The following is a 17371-nucleotide window of genomic DNA, read 5'->3' on the forward strand; positions in this document are numbered from 1 at the left end:
TCAAAGACCCTCAAAGACAAAAACCCTTATGGCTGTACTTGGGTTTTGTGGGTTTGCAGGGATGGTGTGCTACCATGAAACCTGGTTTGCTGCAGCAGAACCTGGGACCTGTTCCAGCAAGCTGCTGAAGAAAGAGTCTAGCTGTAAACCTGTTAGCAGCCCCATAAACTTCAGAGGCTTTCCAATCCTGAAGCACTTGGCTACAGCAGGTCTTAGTTGAAATTATATCAAGAGGTAGAAGAGGCTCTTTGAATCTTGAAGTCAGTGCCAATAAACTTGTGCTCCTGATGTTGGACAAGTCAACTTAGGCCAAAGCTGAGGTGACTCATGGAAGTTAATCAGTTTTCTGAGGTGCTGATTGCTCAGACTTCCCACTGAAATGAATAGGGAAACTCCCACGTGTTGCAGTGGGAACTGGAGGCCAGTAGTGCAGTGTTGTGGGGCATCCAGAAGAAGCTTTGTTGTCTTTTGTAGTGGAGGTAGTGGGAGTTGCTTACAAACACAAAGGAAACCAAACCGATGCCAAAAGAAATGTTATTTTCCACCTTCTTATTGGTTGTTAATAAAATCACAAGTAAATAGTAAACACAGAAGTCAAACATTTTCAGTATTTGTTTTAAACATATCTGGATGCATGCACAAGTATTGCCTTTTCTCCTTCTAATTGCAAGTCACAGGAACGTCTGTGCCTGAGACGTTGCTGTGTACCTATCGCCAAGTGAAATGGTATTTATTAATCTAAAATTATTACTAGACCACTCTCTAGGTTTGTAGTAACGCATCAGTGTCGAGGAGTTTGCATAAGCCTTGCTCCAGGAAGGATCCCCTTCCCTGGTTTCCCATGGCAGCAAGTCATCTCCACCATAGCTGAGCATGGGCGATGCTATTTTGTGCAGGAAGAACGTGTGGGATTGCCAGGTCTGTGTTACATGGGCTGCAGGCAGAATGGTTTACCAGAAGCTAAAAGGCCAGATAGCTGAGACTACGAATATTTATATTGGTCAAAAATGTACACTGGTTTCTCAGTGTATAAATAATTTGCATGCATTAATAGAGCTCGTACAGGGTAGATCATGAGCCTTTTTTGGTGTAAGTTTTTAAGTTCCTGTGCTGTAATCTGTCACATTTCTAATGTATTAAGTCTTGTTTGATTTGTTTGGAAGAAAGTTCTATAGTTACATCTAAGTAAAACCTGGTTAAATTTGATTGGTATTAAAGTGAATGTGATATTGTCTGCTCCAGTGAGGCATTAAAGTGGAACTGTTTTAAGGTGATAGTTTTAAAAAAATAAGAGGGAGAAGAAGAAAGAAAGAAAAAAAAGAAAGGAGAGCTGTGCTCTCCTCCCGTCTTCTCTCCTTTGACTGTACAGTCCCAATTAGGAGCAGTTCAAAATCCTATGTAAGCTGCAAATCATGATCCTCCTTTCCATTTGCCCTCCTGCCTACAGAACCACAGGCTGAAAGCACCCTGGAAGACCAATTCCCTTCATCTCGCTTTGACTTGCCAGTTCCCTGTCCAGCTCCTCCTCCTTCCACCATTTCAGTGCCAGCTTGACAAGCTGTCTTTACAGGTTCGGTTATCACGTTTCCGGGAGGTAGGACGGCTTTCCCCACAGCCAGCCTGGTTATAAATAGCTATTTGCCTGAACAAAGAGCTTGACTCCCTGGCAGGCGGTCTGAATGAGCAACTGCCATATGATGGAGCCACGTATTGTCTTGTTTTCTGAAAGTACGGCCTCTGGTTCCAAGAGAGCTTTCCTGGAAAAAGATCTTGCTCATATGATTTTAGTGTTAACTCCAGATGCGTTTCCACAATGATGGCAGTGGAAGGGCTATCTATCTGAATTTTGACTCTGCAGCAGGATAAAGAGGTTGGGCTCAGGCAAACAGATTCTCTTCTCCGTTGCTGCTGAAAACCAAGAAAAAATCAGCTAGAATGAGTGAGGTTCTCCCATTGATAGCCTTGTACCACAGAGATCAAAGTCTGCCCTTCCCTCATATTTTAAGCTACACTCCAGCCAATATGCAAACTACATTTTTGCCTTCCTTTGCCTGTTCCCTGTTCCCACAGTTGAAGTCCTGGCTTGAGCCATAATTACTATCCCCACTCCCTCCAACATGAAGATCCCTTACCCTTCTCACCTGAATATCCCAGCCACAATTTGTATTTTCAATGTGATTAATAAGTACATCTACAACCCGAATCCCAATTCTATCTCCCTGGGGCTGCCCGTTCCCACTTGCCACCACGCTTGCTTTCCTGCTCACGGCGGTTCGGTAGGCAGAGGGGTGCCCTACATGGATGCAAATGTGCAGAGGTGGGCAAGCTTGGCTGGGGTCAGCTTGTTTGTTTGTTGCTCTAGTTTTTGCTGGCCTTGCTCATCAGAGCCTAAATCTCAGGAAAACATCTAGTGTGATTCATGTAAACACTGAAGGCAAGTGGGATCAGACTGGCTGAGGGGAGGAATAAAAACTGGAGGGAGGAAAACGCTTGGCGTGGATCGGCTGCCCTAAGACTCAGCTTGAGAGGTATGCCAAAAAGCTCTTTGTCTCACATGCACATTAGGATAAGTAACATTGCTCCTCGCCATCTGTCTCTCTCTATGAACCTCTGCCTCGTTCCCATGTAATAAGAAAATTCATAGAAGTACCAGCTGTGACCTTACAGGGAAGCCTGAGAAACTTTGTCTCTTTAACCAGCAATGGGAGAGTCAGATTTGGCACCGTTGAGCACAGTTGTGTGTGTGTAATTTTATTTTTTTTCTGTTCTCTGCCACCATCTCTTCCCCCAGCAGTGGCACAGTGTTCGTAGAGAGATGAAAGCCACTGTAGCAGTTCAGGAGAGACTGTCTGCTGCCAGAGATGAGTTTTGATGGGCTATTTTTTCCTTTGTTTCTTCCTGTTCCAGTAAGACTGAAAAACATGAGGTGAAGAGACCATCAGATGTGGCAGTTTCTTACTCCATGGTTTCTGATATAGGCCAAAAGGACCAAAATAGTGGTGTCCAAGATGAAACAAAATGCATCGATATTTGTTTTATTAGCCTGGCACAGAGCATATAAAAAGTCTGCCAGCTTTGGAGTTTCCCTACAGCATGGTGACGTGTTCCTATATGGATTAAATGTAAATTGTGTCCCTCATGCCTCATCTGCAGGACATCTAGTAACTGAGGATGTTGGCAGCTTTAACCCAATGTGCATAATTGTGTCTATGATTATATTGCAGATACCTTTGCAGCTACGATGCAAGTAAATTTACAGTGAGCTTTTCCACAGAGCAGGATTTGAGTCCTTCTGTTTGATATATTCATGGCAGGGCAGACTCAAAACTCCCCTGGCCCATAAATTTGTGGTGAGACCTGTGAGTACGTCTCCTTTTACTTCAGAGTCATTCTGAAAAATGTTTCAAAACAACAAAAAAATTTGGTTCTTTGGCTAATAAAAATCTAAAGAAGAAATTCAGTTTGGATTTAACTAATCTATGTAATTCAAACCCAAATTAAACACATGATCTTCAAGCATGATTTTAGTACACAGAAAATAAGTTTCAAATTGAAATATTTCATTTTGTAATATCAAGAAGAAGCATTTGTACTTGTTCATTAAAAATAATTACCTGAAAATGTTACCATTGTGACTTTCATAGCATATTGCAGTGGACCTACATCTACGTTTTTGTGGTTGAAAAAAGTATAAAATGAAAAAGTTTCCATATTATAACTGCAGGACAGCTATTTTTCCAATAAAATAATTGCTAAGTTTTTTGAACTAAACAGATTAGACTAAATGTTCTCTCTTGAGCATCTGTATTTCTTGGAAAACTCATTGTAATTGTATAAAACCAGTTCCTCCACACTCACGCTCATTGGCACTGAGGTATTTCAAACTTCATTTATCCTTAAAATTTAGAAATAAGAACAAAAGTTTATTGTGTCCCCCTCCTTCACAACTGTCATGCGGGGGAAGCTTGGCTTTTCACTGGGACTTTAGGAGCGTATGTTACTGAGACACTTGAAAATTGCACCCAATATCACCAAGAGCAGCAGATGGATCTGTCAGCTGTTTTACTGAAAACGGTGAATATCTTCCCTGGAACATTCATAAGTTGCCTGAGGCAAAATTTCACAGTGGAAACAGTGAGATTTCTCTTTACATAACATTCCTAGTACTCACGAAAGTCTAGGTCCCCCCCACCCGCTGGATTAAAATACCGATGAAGCAGAAGATGATGAATAGGCACAGCTGGGCTGCCAGAGGAGCATTTTCAGAAGTCCTCAGCCATAGCCGGACCGCAGCCCACCAAAGCTGCGGTGAATGCACAGCGTCTCTCGGACATGCTGTTGTCACTTGTTTTCGCACATGGATGGAGACTGAAAGAGGCTCTGGTGAGGACTTTGCACTTCTCTTCTTCCACACGGTCTTCCTTGTGTGGTTTTCTGAGGGGCTACACAGGAGGACTCTGGCTGTGGGACTGGAGGTGTCCCCCTTGGTGGCACATGCACCTCAGAGGGGAGCAAATGGCGGCTGGCATCGAGGAGAGAAATGGCAGCTGGTGGTGAGGGGAGAAGCCCGCTGTTCCCATGAGCACCTGCAAGCCCTGAGCAGAGCAGTGCCTGGGCTGCAGGGAAGGAGGCCAGCCTGAAGGGATCGTTCTCCAGCAGAGCTTGGCAATTCTATCCACGAGTACTTTGGAGAGCTTAAATTGGCTTTCTGCAAATATTGGTGGGCCTGATCCAGAGCCCTTCTTGTTTGCAGGCCCAGAGAGTGCAGGCCCTGAGCAGCCCCAGCGCGACCAAGTGTTGTTTGTGCTTTAATTTCTTATTAAGGTAGGGTGTGAAATTAAAACCCAGTAGCTGTGTCTCAATAACTGTTGCGCGGGAATAAGAATAGTTTTGTTCAAAAGGCTTGTTAAGTGGACAGATGTCAGTTAAGATTTGCACAGGTAAAGTCTACTGGTGATGAGGGCCTTAGGCACTCTCTTAATTATAATACCTTTCTAAAGTTTATTCTTGTTACTACTCATTTTTTTAATACATTACAATGTCTGTAGCCAAAAATAATGTTTAAATCTCTCTTAACTTCCATTAAATTAAATACAGCAAAAAGGAAATTAGAGGTGTTTCTGAGAGTGAGGTTTGTTGTGGTCCTTGTGAGTATTCAAAGCTGGCTGGCAAATTTGTGTAAAAGCAATGCAGGAGCCCAGTTGCTTGTGTGAGTCTTACTCAGTCTCAGTCATCAGTTTTATGGTGGCCTGAGAAATTATTGTTTATGAATTTACATATTGCTACTGTAGGCTAATAAGAGGTGAAAGTACCATGTGTGTGCTTGTACCAAGGGGGATTTCCACACAATTTCCAAAATTCTGCTCCAGCTTTTGACAAATCTCTCCCTTGGAAGCCTGAAATATTCAGTGGCTTTGTGTGAAGAAACATTCATATGCTGGATTTTAGCCATTTCTGTCAATTGAGTGAAAGTTACTTTAAACACAATCCTGGACCCAAAGTGGAAGTTTTAAGGTATTTGACATCAACTGTACACAGGTACAGAATTTGGATTGAGTTTTGATCTTTTACTTCATTCGTATGGCAAAGGCTTGTGTGATTAGTCTTAATGGGACCAGACTCTTAATGGGAGAGCTTGTGAACAAGTGCTTGCATGTATAAGGATTTCTGTCTGGTTGCTGGTAAATCAGTCCTGTCTTTTGAATAGAAAGAATGAAAGCTTTTGTCTCCGGCAGCCTTGAATTGCATTTTGTTTGAAATCTGACTAGAAAGTTTGTTATGTGACTCGATGTGAGCAATAAAACCAAACAAGGCAGTCATTTCTGGTGAAATTCCTCCTAATAGGACTGCCTGCTTGTACAGTATCCCGTTTTCTGTGGGAAGGGGCTTTCTTAGGTGTTTAAATGGTGAGAGGGCCTGATGGGTGAGAACACCTACCAGAAAGGCCTGGGAACAATGGCTCAGCCTGGGCAAAATAATGCAAGTTTGGGCAACCACAGAAGTATAAAAAGCTTTAAGGCTTTCCTCTAGTGTCTTGTTTTCTCAAGGAAACTGTATGGCAAGCTGTGCAACCAAAATGGAGAATATTTTATGTTCAAAGCAGTCATCTAATTGCATCTCCCAGTCACTGGGCTATGGCATATTTACTAACGCTGCCTTCTGTTATCCAGCGTGAATTACACTCACCAGCACGTGTCTGAAGCCCAGTGGTGTAACCACCACATCTTTCCGGTCCAGCATGTTTGCAGCAGGGACTATGAAGGCTCACGATAAATTTATTGTAGCTTGGACATAAAGCAGAGGGGAAAACTCTAAATAAAACATCTGGAGCCTGATTTTGGCTCCTGTTGCACTAACTCAACTATGAGTCAAGGACAATATTTGTTCTTTTGGGAACTTGGCCTTGTTGCCTGTACACCAAATGCAGAACCAAAGAGGCTGGTGGATGAAGGAAAATGAGACCAAAGGTCTTTGTGTAAAGCTGTCAGGCTTTCTCATTTGGGGGGCTGGGGAAGGTGGAAATTAAAAATAAAACAGTTCATCCTAATTCAAATAGTTAATGCCAGAGCATAATAGTGCAAAGTGGTGATAGGAATGTGTGCTCCTGTGACTGGACATTTAGGGGATTGATTAAGACAGTAACTGATGATATAACTGCAAATTTGATCCAATTTGATGCTTTTTTGTTGCTTTGCTATATAGTTCTGGATAGTCCTCATCTTCATAGGTGACTGAGGACCACGAGAGGATTTTTTTTTTTCCTATTGTTTTAAAAACTGCCTTTTGGGAGTTTCAAAGGGGTTGTATTTCAGGCATTCTTCATACAATTTTTTCTGTAATTAGGATGTGTGGCACAGTGAAAAGCTGTGAATGGTCCTACTGACATCAAAAGCAGCAGCAATAATGTCCTGGTGACTATGGGCAGAACAGGTTTCTTGCTTAATTTTCCTACCTTTCTATACCTTATTCAAAAGTCCATACTTGGAGGTTTGTTATTCCCCATTGAAAATGTGAGCTCTGCAGTTTATTTAGGTTGGAGAGTTAAGTCATGGGCTGAGTGTGGTATACGTAGCATTCACTCTCTGTGGTTGCCTGTTTCTTGCCAGCAGTCCTGCTCGATGGGCAAGAAAGCACCCAAACTCATGCAACTGGAGAGCAATAGAAAAATGAAGCTATGTTTTAGGGATTGGTAATCGTTTTGGCAGAGATGTGTTCGTAATCTTGCCATGAAAAATAGGTAAATACTGTGGCATTGAGCATTTTATGCAAGAGGGTGTTAAAATGGGAATCCAAGCTCCAAATGGGGATGTTTGTTGTCATGGTTGTCCAGCAGAGCGTACAGACCTTACACAGAATCTGAGAAGAAATTCAGTAGCAGATGGGAGCGAGAAAAAAAGTATGTTGGACAAGGGAGAAATATCTGATCAAAATGAAGTTCTGAAAAAAGCAGCGCATGGAAATCAAATGCGTCCAAGACAGTTAAAGGAGACATCAAGGCAGTTATTAGGCAGAATGATATGGGGAAAAATGCAAAAAACATGAAAGATATGGCTTTTAGTTTTTTACTTTGGAGAGGTTACAACTTCAAAAGAAACCGACTACAACAACATAAAATGTTTCTCCCTCATGCTGAAGTGATTTGGCCATAGGTGCCCATGTTCTTTTTATAAATTTGTCCTCTGGAGGGTTCAAGTCCTCCTAAAGCTCACTCCAGGCAGCCAGTCAAGCACGTTCACCTCAATGATTAGCGAGAGGCCTGCGGTGTGCTGAAATATTATAAGGAGCCTATAGAAGAACTCATCATGAGCCAAACAGGTTACTGCCTTGGCAGGATTCCTCGTACTGGTTTGTGAAGATAAAAGGAGGACAGGTAAAGGTTAGTATTTCAAAGTAAGTGTCTTGGATCTTAAAATATTTGGTGAAATTATTCAAGAATAGTTCATCCAAGTGAAAATAGTTTCTGTGTATTGCTGTCAAGGTCAATGAAAGCTAAAGTCAGATGCTGGCCAAGCAAGCAAAAACTGCCTGTGGGCTCCCATCACTTACACACCTCATAACTCTGAGCTTGACATAAAGAGTGTGGGGAGCAGGACTGGGAACTCACAGGCTTTTTTGGGTCAGCTTTGCTACTTTCATTTGAGCTAAAAACCCCAATGTCATAAGGACTACACAGCACGTACTTCAGGAGAGCTGATGTGACCCTCTGAGATCCCACCCTCTCCAGGTTTGGGCTCCCCAGCTGCCCACCCTGTGCCAGAGGTTGGCATCCCACCCAGCCCAGACCTGTGGGCCACCAAGGTAGATACCAGATGGTGGCTTGACTGTCCACCAGTCAGCTGCTTCAGCTCACATCCTGGTGTGTTATTTACAGTTCCTATCATGATATATGGGATAATTGGCTCCTCTTTCAGTATGAATTTAATCCTTAAACATCCAAGTTTTCAAACAGCTGAGATGTTAGGTGGTTTTGAGATGTAGGGGACCTTCTACCTGTCATCTGTGGTGCAGTCACACCAAGCCAGGGATTTTGACAGAAACTGCTGCTGTGAATACAACTGGTGCACGGGTTTTGACTGCTCATCTGGAGCTGCTAACACAAAGTTGTGTACAGGGGCTGAAAGTTTTTGGAAACCAGCTCCTACTTAGGAGCCTGTGTCATAGCTAACAGCCCTTTGCCTGAGCAGACTATGAGTGCCACCACCTATTGACCGTGTCTTCTGAAGTCCATAGCTCAAAACATGGATGTCTCTGCTGAGCACCTATATGAGGAATAAACACAAACATTTGTGGAAGTTTAGCAGGTCCTGTTCCTGATCTTCTGATCCTTTAAGACCTGTCTGCTAAGTTGTCAGGTGTAAGTGCTCAGGCTTCAGGAGCTTACTGAAGAGAAGATGCTAAGGAATGGTTGTTAACAGAAGTACGTTCCTCAGGCAAAAGAGAAAAAGGTACAGGAGCTGGACATTCAGTAGGGTTGTTCACTAGGACTGGCAAGAGCAGGCAAGATGAGATTTCTTTATCATTTCCTACAGCATAGTAAATGTTTTGGATTTAAATTTTAGAGATGGTTGTTTGCAAGCTGAAAATATATGTTAGGCCCTTACTGAAGGGATGTGCCAGCATCTGAGTACAAAACGATCCTCCCATGATGTATGTATCTCCAGTTTCAAAAGTGAATGAAGAAGGTGAATAATGTACTGGGCATAATAGTGATTTGGATACCTTAATGTGTGCAATTCATTAGGAATAAGAAATGTGTTTCTTTTGGGCAATTTGGCAATTCAGTATGTAATCAAATTATTATAGCATTTCTTAGTTTTCTGAGGAAATCGGCTATGGACATCTGCTATCCAGTAAAGGAACAGGAAAGGATATCTATTTGTAACGGGTGTTACTAATTTCTGGCTAGAGGTATTTAATAAAGTCCATTTGGCATGTAATTCTCAGGAAGTCACATGCATCGTGTTTTCCTGGGCCTCTGTGGTGCTGGGTGATGCGCAGAGTTGGTGCATCACTCAACATGAGAAAGCAGATGCAAAAGCATGATTCCAGGCACCATTCCACTTGCTGTGAAGCAAAGGGAGCTCTTCTTTGGTGGACTGGAAAAAAAAATTGGGCTACATCTTCAGTGTCAGTTTGAATCTCGTCTTTGTTTTCTGCCATTTTGATGTTTGAATTTTGTAGCATGCTGTGTGATTTATTGGGCTTGTAAAATGAACATACTCCAACTTAAAAATCTACATGTTCCCATCTGTACCCTGAGGATATCTCAAAAGGGGGGATTCAGAAACTGGGGGAAGAAAGGTTTCATGAATTCTGCAAACTTTTTCCTTTGAGTGTTTTTTTATATACTTGAGTGGCGCTTACGAATTACTTACACTATCCGTTATAATTTAATGCATTACACAATAAAGAGTATCTGCTGTTCTTTGTGTATTTCAATACCAATGCTTTCCTTATCTATTTTCCCCAGCTTGCCACTCCGTGCAGTAGAGGTTCTGTCATGTGATATTACTCCATGCAGAGGGAAGTTGGAGCAGCCCTGCACGCTGCTTTACACCACTGGTAAGCAGTCAGAGGATTTGCTTTGGTCACAAATGTAGTTTCACATTGTGCATCTCTCCTCTCTTTCACATTGAACATAGCATTTCAACAACTGCAAATTCAGTGGTTGTCAGCTGAATCAGGATTTGAGTTAATAGCTTGTGTCTTTCTTTGGAATAGTGTTTTCAGCCCTAATGTTAGTTTGTAGATGTTCCAGACTGTGCTCACTTGTAAATGTGTGCGTGCAGCTTCTGTTAACACTGATAACTATCATTTCTCATGCTGAGTGAATAGTAGACTTGTATTAGTTGTCCTCTAGATTTTACTGTCTTCCTTCAAACTCAGTGTAGCATTTTCCACACACTTGAAGACCTTTGCAAAATCAGGAACTGTTGTTTTCTAAATAGTTGTATTTCAGGTTGCTGGATATGTATTGTCAAAACACCCAAACCATTGTATCACAGATGAGACCTGCATGTATCGGTTTCCTAATTCCTATACCTGTGACTCCAAAACTCTTTACTAAATTCTTCTGAAATATTTTGCAGGAAGAAAGGAAAATAGGAAGTACCTCAGGATGGACTCTTATGCTGCAGAGTAGAACCATCTCACTTTATTTTAGGAGATATATTTTAATTTGTCCTTTAGGTTTGCCTTCATTGGACAGTTGATTCCATCATTAAATAGTTGACTAAAATGACTTTCTGTATATGGAAAAGGAGTCTAGACACCCAATTTTCAAATGGCTTGAGTTATGTAAGAATAATTTATTTTTTATGTCTTTGCAATACTCGTGGACAATTAACAGTTTTCCTTGTCCCCTACCCTGCTCTGTATTTTTCCAATGCCTTTCATTTTATATACAGTTTTGGACCCCGTATCAGGAGCTGTACTTCTCTATAATGGGTGTGATTTGTCTCATATGGGAATTCTGAATAAAATTACCAATAACGCACTTACATTCAATTAAATCTGTTTCAACTTTCACAGAATTTAGCCACTCAGTAGGGAAATCCTCTCTGCCATGTTTAAGGAATGGTAATCGATACACGCTCACTGGTAACATGTCTGCAAATTTCAAAACACTGTAAGGAGTTAGGTGATGTAGATGACTCTTTCTTAGTAAATTTCAGCCTGACAGCTTTGCTTAGCCATAACCAATTCCCATCCTTGTTGTTCAAAGTCAAATTCTGTCAAGCGGTTTAGTTGTTTCTGACTCAGAGTGTCAGAAATCGTCAAACGCCCCATTCTTGGGAGAGGAGCAATCTGGACACCATCAGAAAATGAGCAGGACGTGTTGTCTCAGGTTACATTGAGAAAAAAACATCACACTCTGGGGGTGAACTGAATGGGTACTCACCTCTTAAAACATTGTACGCTCGCACAGGCAGGATAACATTACAAAAACAAACAACTTGGCTTATCCACTGAAGGGAAGTTTCAGATTTGTGCATGCATATCAGGAAGATATGAAAGGCAACCTGTGATTCTGTCAAATTGTTCTGTGCAGGAAAACATTGAGCTTTGGCTGTGGGAAGCTCGGAGTCAGGAGCTGCGCAGGTACAGGGGAGTCCCATTACCTCAGCTTCACCCATGTCCCTGCTTCTGCAGCAGGTAAGCAGGCGGTGGCGGAAGAATGGGGAAAGTCTTTCAGCTGCGTGCACTCACCGGCCAGCGTGCTGAGGACAGCGTGAGACTAGTAGGCGACTCAGAGAGATGATAGCAGAATCTGTCTGCAGGTCCTTAACCAGGCTGGCCCATTAATGCTGCATGTAGTCACTTGTTTTGGCCAGCTGAGAGGTAAAAGGTGAAGCTTTCTTGTGCTTTTCCTTTACATGTGGAGGTTGAGCTGAACTTGTATTGGACATGGGATATGTTAGAGCTCAAACGTGGGTTTAGGCCAACCTGTGAAATGCTGGATAGACAAAGCCCTGTCTCTGTCATATGGGTAACTCGATTAATGCCTACTTCTTTCTTAATAAACCAGTCTCCTGCCTCCCAGTGAGCAGGTAAGGAGTGAAAATAAAGTTGCCTTTATGGTTGTAACAAGCCGGGAATAAAATGACTAGGATGACAAATGTGGGTCAGGATCTGTCAGAGCTCACAAAAGACCCAGAACCAATCAACATGATTTCCTCAGCTGTGAATACTCAAGTCAGACAAATGTATAATGCATCCAACTCTCTCTAATGTGTATGTGCAGCCTCCATGCTGGGACTACACTCCAGGCTTTTGAAGTTTAGCCAGTAGCCACTGTATTTCTGGCTGTTTAGCACTTGCTAAAGAAGAACTGAATAGTATCAGGCTGAATTATAATTTTTGCCCTGGGAAAGAAAGAGAGAAAACAAAAACCTAGCCAGACCAGTAGAAAGCCTTTTGGAATAAGAATTATTTTATACAGGAAAGATCTAAAAAGATCTTTCTAATTTGTTCACGAATTGAAGTGGAAGTGACCTGTGTAACAGTACAGTTGGTGAAGGTTTGTTAAGGTAGGAGGGGTGTGTGAGGATGGCTTGGAGGGAAACAGTGGATGGGAAATGAAGCACATGGAGAAATCAGAAACGGGAAAAATGAGCACAAAAGTTTAAGTACCTTGTGTGAAGTATAGTGCTATTGTAGAATGAAGCAGACTTTGTGGATATCTGTGATGTTTTATAATACTTCTTAAATATAAAATCTCTAAGAATATTTATAATTTCTCCTACTTTGTTCCCTTCACTCCACTATTTTCTTACCCTGTAACTGGAGGAGGTGCTTTTGTGTCTTTTCTTTTTGCCTTTTTTTTTTCCTGCACAGTTTTAGACACATTAATTGTGGATTATGCAGTTTGCTTCACTTGCCATTTCAGTAGGCCGCATCAGACATCCTATCAGGTAGCATTGTTTACAAGCAGTTCTGCAACCTTTTCATCCTGCTCCCTTATTTTTGTTATACTTGGTGTAGCGATGCCATAGGACATTTTAAGTATGAATTGGTATTCCTTGTGGTATGTCCTCGGGTCTGTTATGCTTAGGGTATTTGCGTTACCTGTTTAGACACCCACACGCGGTGTGGTTATTTTTGTTTGTGACTGAATGCAGGCTGTACAGCGGATGTCGCAGGAATATGTTTAGAACTTCCATTGATCTCTTTAGCTACAAATAATCATTACCGTGGCAAAGCAAACAGAGGTTCAAAACTGCAGGAACGTAGCCCAAAGGATGCTGCTCACTTTTCCTTCTGAAATACACGACACGCAGGTTTGAGGTGTAGAATAGCAACTACTGAAAGGTATTAAACAAGAAAACAACACAGGATATCAAAAAATTAACTACCTGTCTGTGGTTCTTTAAAAAAGGAGAATGAGATAAAGGTACAGGCAGTGATGGGAAGTTGGTTGTCTTGTTCAGTTCCTCAGCACTAGCATAGCACTTGGTAAGTCCCCTGCTGTAGTTTTGACTAAACACAGGTTTTTGCTTTGCCATGCTGTTGCTGTGCGACAGTTGCACAGTTTGCCTGTGCCACGCCGGAGATGGCTGCGTTTTGCCCTGTAAGTGGGGATGCTGTGTATATAGTTTGAGGAGTTTATAGACATGTCCTGTGTTCCGTGGGATAACACAGAAAACTGTTTATCTTCTTGTTTAGTTTTATATAGTAGCTATTTGTCTGGAGAAACCTGAGTTTAGGAGAAGAATTGCTTGAAAGTTTCAATCCAAACTACATCAGATTGCAACATCCTAACTCCTGGGTCCCAGGGCTTAAGAGAAAGTAAACTTTCTGAGATCTGGTCCAACGTGAGTGTTGTTTTTATGGAAGAGGTGACCCAGTGCCTCCCTCCAAATTCTGTTTCAGCTCTTTTGCCTGGGTGTAAACCTGGGCAAGTCACAGGGGCAGTTCTGTGTCCGCAGCAGAGATGGAGCTGGCTCCAGCGCTGTTCCTCACCATCCCATTTCCTTCCAACAAGCCGTGCTGAGAGTCTGAGTTCAAAAATAGCCCAGTGTGGGTGCAGACAGCCCCGTGTCCATGAGCATCTGCTGTCAGAACCGCATGTCACTGCACCGTGCAAAGGACGAGCTTAGGTCAATGCTAGCCTGGGGAGGTCAGCACTTGTGCTGCTTCAGCCCCTTCCTTCATATCTCTCTGCTTTGGTCCTCCCTCAGTCCAAAGATTCATTTCCTTTCTTCCACAGATAAAGCATTGACAAGTATGATGCTAGTAGCCACTGCAGTACAGGAGGATTGTTTGTATGTCTAAGAGGTTCAGATGTAGATTATTGCTAGTTGAAACTTGTCCTTCTACAGAGCCAAGAATGCTTTTAGGTCCTCCTTAGCAATACTTCTGGTCCTCATTAGAAACTGGTGGTTTGCATATTTAAAATAATTGTTCACAATAACTCCTGTCCAGAAGAAAAACCTGAGAAATATGTAAAGCATAAAGCAGCGTGATATAACAGCAGTGTGCAGGGTGCCATATTATCTTTGGCTCTGTCAGCTCTGTGCAGTTGGCCAAGCACTTTCTGCGATATGGTGTGCCTGTTAATGATGAATATTGGTAGCACTGCTCAGTCTTTGAAAAGTGGGGGAAAATGTGTCAGGAGTTCATGCCATCGTAGCATAATTGTTTGGGGATAATTATTGAATGCACACAAGAGCAGCGGTTTTTTCCCTGTACGTGAACTGTAGTTGATGTTGCGCTATTTTGGTTTTGTTTTCTGCTTAACATTCCTCTGTAAGTGCAGCTCCTCTGAGGCTTGAAATGAGACACACAAAACTGAACCAAAGTGACTTTGTTTTCTGTGTGTAAGGGGATGGACGCTGAGTGATAATGACATATTTTGCGTGTGAGCAGCAGGTGCGAGACCAAGTGTCTACTGCAGATTAAAGTAAATATGTTTTTTTCTATATTTAACTGATACGTGACAAAGAAACAATGTTTAAATGTCGCTTTCCATGCTTTTTTTGTGTCTATAATTATACATTCTAATGTGCCAAGTAGCTACTCACTGAAGTTCAAATTTACATAGTAAAGTTGTGCATAACAAGACAAACAAGATACAGTCTAGCATTCATCTCCATGCATCTGGGCTGCCTCCACCCAGCAGTTACACTACCAACAAATGAATGTTTTCTGCTTTCTTGAGTTCACATAAATAGCTGTAAATTCCTATAATTAACTATGATAAGTCACTCCCCGCTATTAAAACAAAGACGTGTTTGTTTATCGGTCATACTTGCATCCACCACTCTTAACATTACGGTGTCGACTGATGTTTTTTCACTGTGTTAAACAAAGCAGAAATATTCCTGTTGGGCAATGCCGGAGTCCCGGGAGCGGCCTCAAAAGCAGGAGCACCAGGCTGTCGCCCGCTGAATGCTCCACTTCTCTGCCGGCGGCCCTTCCTTCCCCTTGCCCCGTACCGCACCGCCTCCACAAGACCACGGTGTTTAGGTGGGCAGTTACAGCACTGGGGGAGCAAAGCACAGCCCGGAAGGGGAGAAGTAAATAAACTGAGATATCAAGATGAGCTAGTTCTTGTAGGTCCTACAAATAAAGCACTTCTTATGAACAACATCTGATTTTCCATGTGTCAGGCCTAAATTTAGTCAGCGGCGATTTGTGGAAAAGCTGGTCCAAAGATTTCTATGTTGTTGTTTTTTTTTAATGACGTTAAACTTATATTGGTAGTGATATAAATATATATATATATTTTTTTTACTTTTTTCCTGCTGAAATCTGCATATTTTCTTTTTGTTGTGGAGGCTAGGGACACCAAATTTTGCCCCCAAGCCTCCTTTTTCTTCTCCATTATATTTTTATTTTATAAGTCTATTCTCATTGCTTAGTGGAAACTTCTTTCACTTATTTCTTGTGTCCATTGTCTTCTGCAGGCTGAGGCTGTGCTCAGGTTGTGCCTGCTGTGGCAGGACATGTTTTTCACAGCTTTTAGTGTCTCAGAAGTAATACGTCCTAAGAGATACAGCCATAGAACTAAATTAGGCACCCAAATTACAACTCCCATGAAATACTGAAAAGGGAGGGGGAAGGGAGAGGAACTATAACAGTGACAGTTTTGTTTTGCCTAAATTTTCCATGGAGAAGTATTTCATAAGCTATGTCAAATGGGAAAGCTGGTTATGTATCTTTCTCTGCATGGGTACAAGATCTTCTGTGACATACAGATTGCTAGAGTGGGGTGTGCACTAGTGCCATGATGCTGATAGCAAGCAATAGGGTTTGTTCTGTGCTTTTCCGTCTCTATACCATCTTCTTCCCAGCATATGTTCGTGTTAGTCATGTTAGGAGTTTAGTCAAAGATTCGCCCTTTAGAGAAAATAGTGGTAACGGAGAACTTTGTGTCTCTGTCTGGAAGAGATTAATTGCTGACGATCCTAAATAGCAGAGATGCTCAGAAAAATGCATTATGAAATGCAGGGCTGCTGATGACTGCCCGTTTGTTGGTCATCAAAGAAGTATGAAGCGATTTTCTTTCAAGGTGCTTTCTCTGGATAGCAGAAATAAAAGTCTTTCCCTTCCAATTTCAAAAGCAGACTGTATGTAGTTGCTTCGTTCCTTATGGATTTTGTTAGACATAATTACCATGCATGAACAGCACAGTGCATGGATTATACAGCAAATTCTGTTTTAGCCATGCAAACTCCCAGTGACACTGCGGGCTCTAAGAGCTGTGAAGATATGATTACAGTCTTTCATGTTAATATTGGGTGTCTTAAAGACCACTGAAGCTGCTCCCAGGTCAGCAGAACTAGAACAGACTAGCTAAGACTTCACTAAAACAGAGACGGAGTAGAGGATTTTCTGTGAAAAACAGAGAAAATTAAAAACAAAGTTTATTACAGCGCTGAAAGAGTTAATTCTTAAATTTCTACCCCAGAACAAGCTGCAAGTCACAGCTAGGTTGCCAGACTTGGCCTCTTATGCTAAGTTGTTAGTACTGTACCACGTGGATATTTACAGAGGAAAACTAATTCTGGCCTTGTTGCATTAGGTGCTGTGTTATAACGTGTCAGGAGACGTGATACGTAGTAGCTTGTCGAATAAAGACAAAAGGTAGAAGACAAAGCCATCATTCCTCCTTGTACACAGAGAAACTGAGGCACAGGGAGATGCAGTGCCTTGCCCCAGGCTGCTCCAAAAGGCTCCGTGTGCCCGGGAGAGCTGCTGGGGCTGCCAGAGGGGCAGCTGGCACCTAGTGCCTGGGCGAGCTTCCTCGTCTCACAGTGGGCATGGGCAGCCCAAGGAGCTGAGCCTGGAGCTGGATAGGTTGCTTTTAAATAGAGCTAATCTGCCTGAAATAAATGGAGCCTCCTCTCCTGCTCCTCTCTAAGAGACA

The sequence above is a fragment of the Cygnus olor genome, chromosome 12, assembly GCF_009769625.2.
Source record: "Cygnus olor isolate bCygOlo1 chromosome 12, bCygOlo1.pri.v2, whole genome shotgun sequence".
NCBI lineage: Eukaryota > Metazoa > Chordata > Aves > Anseriformes > Anatidae > Cygnus > Cygnus olor.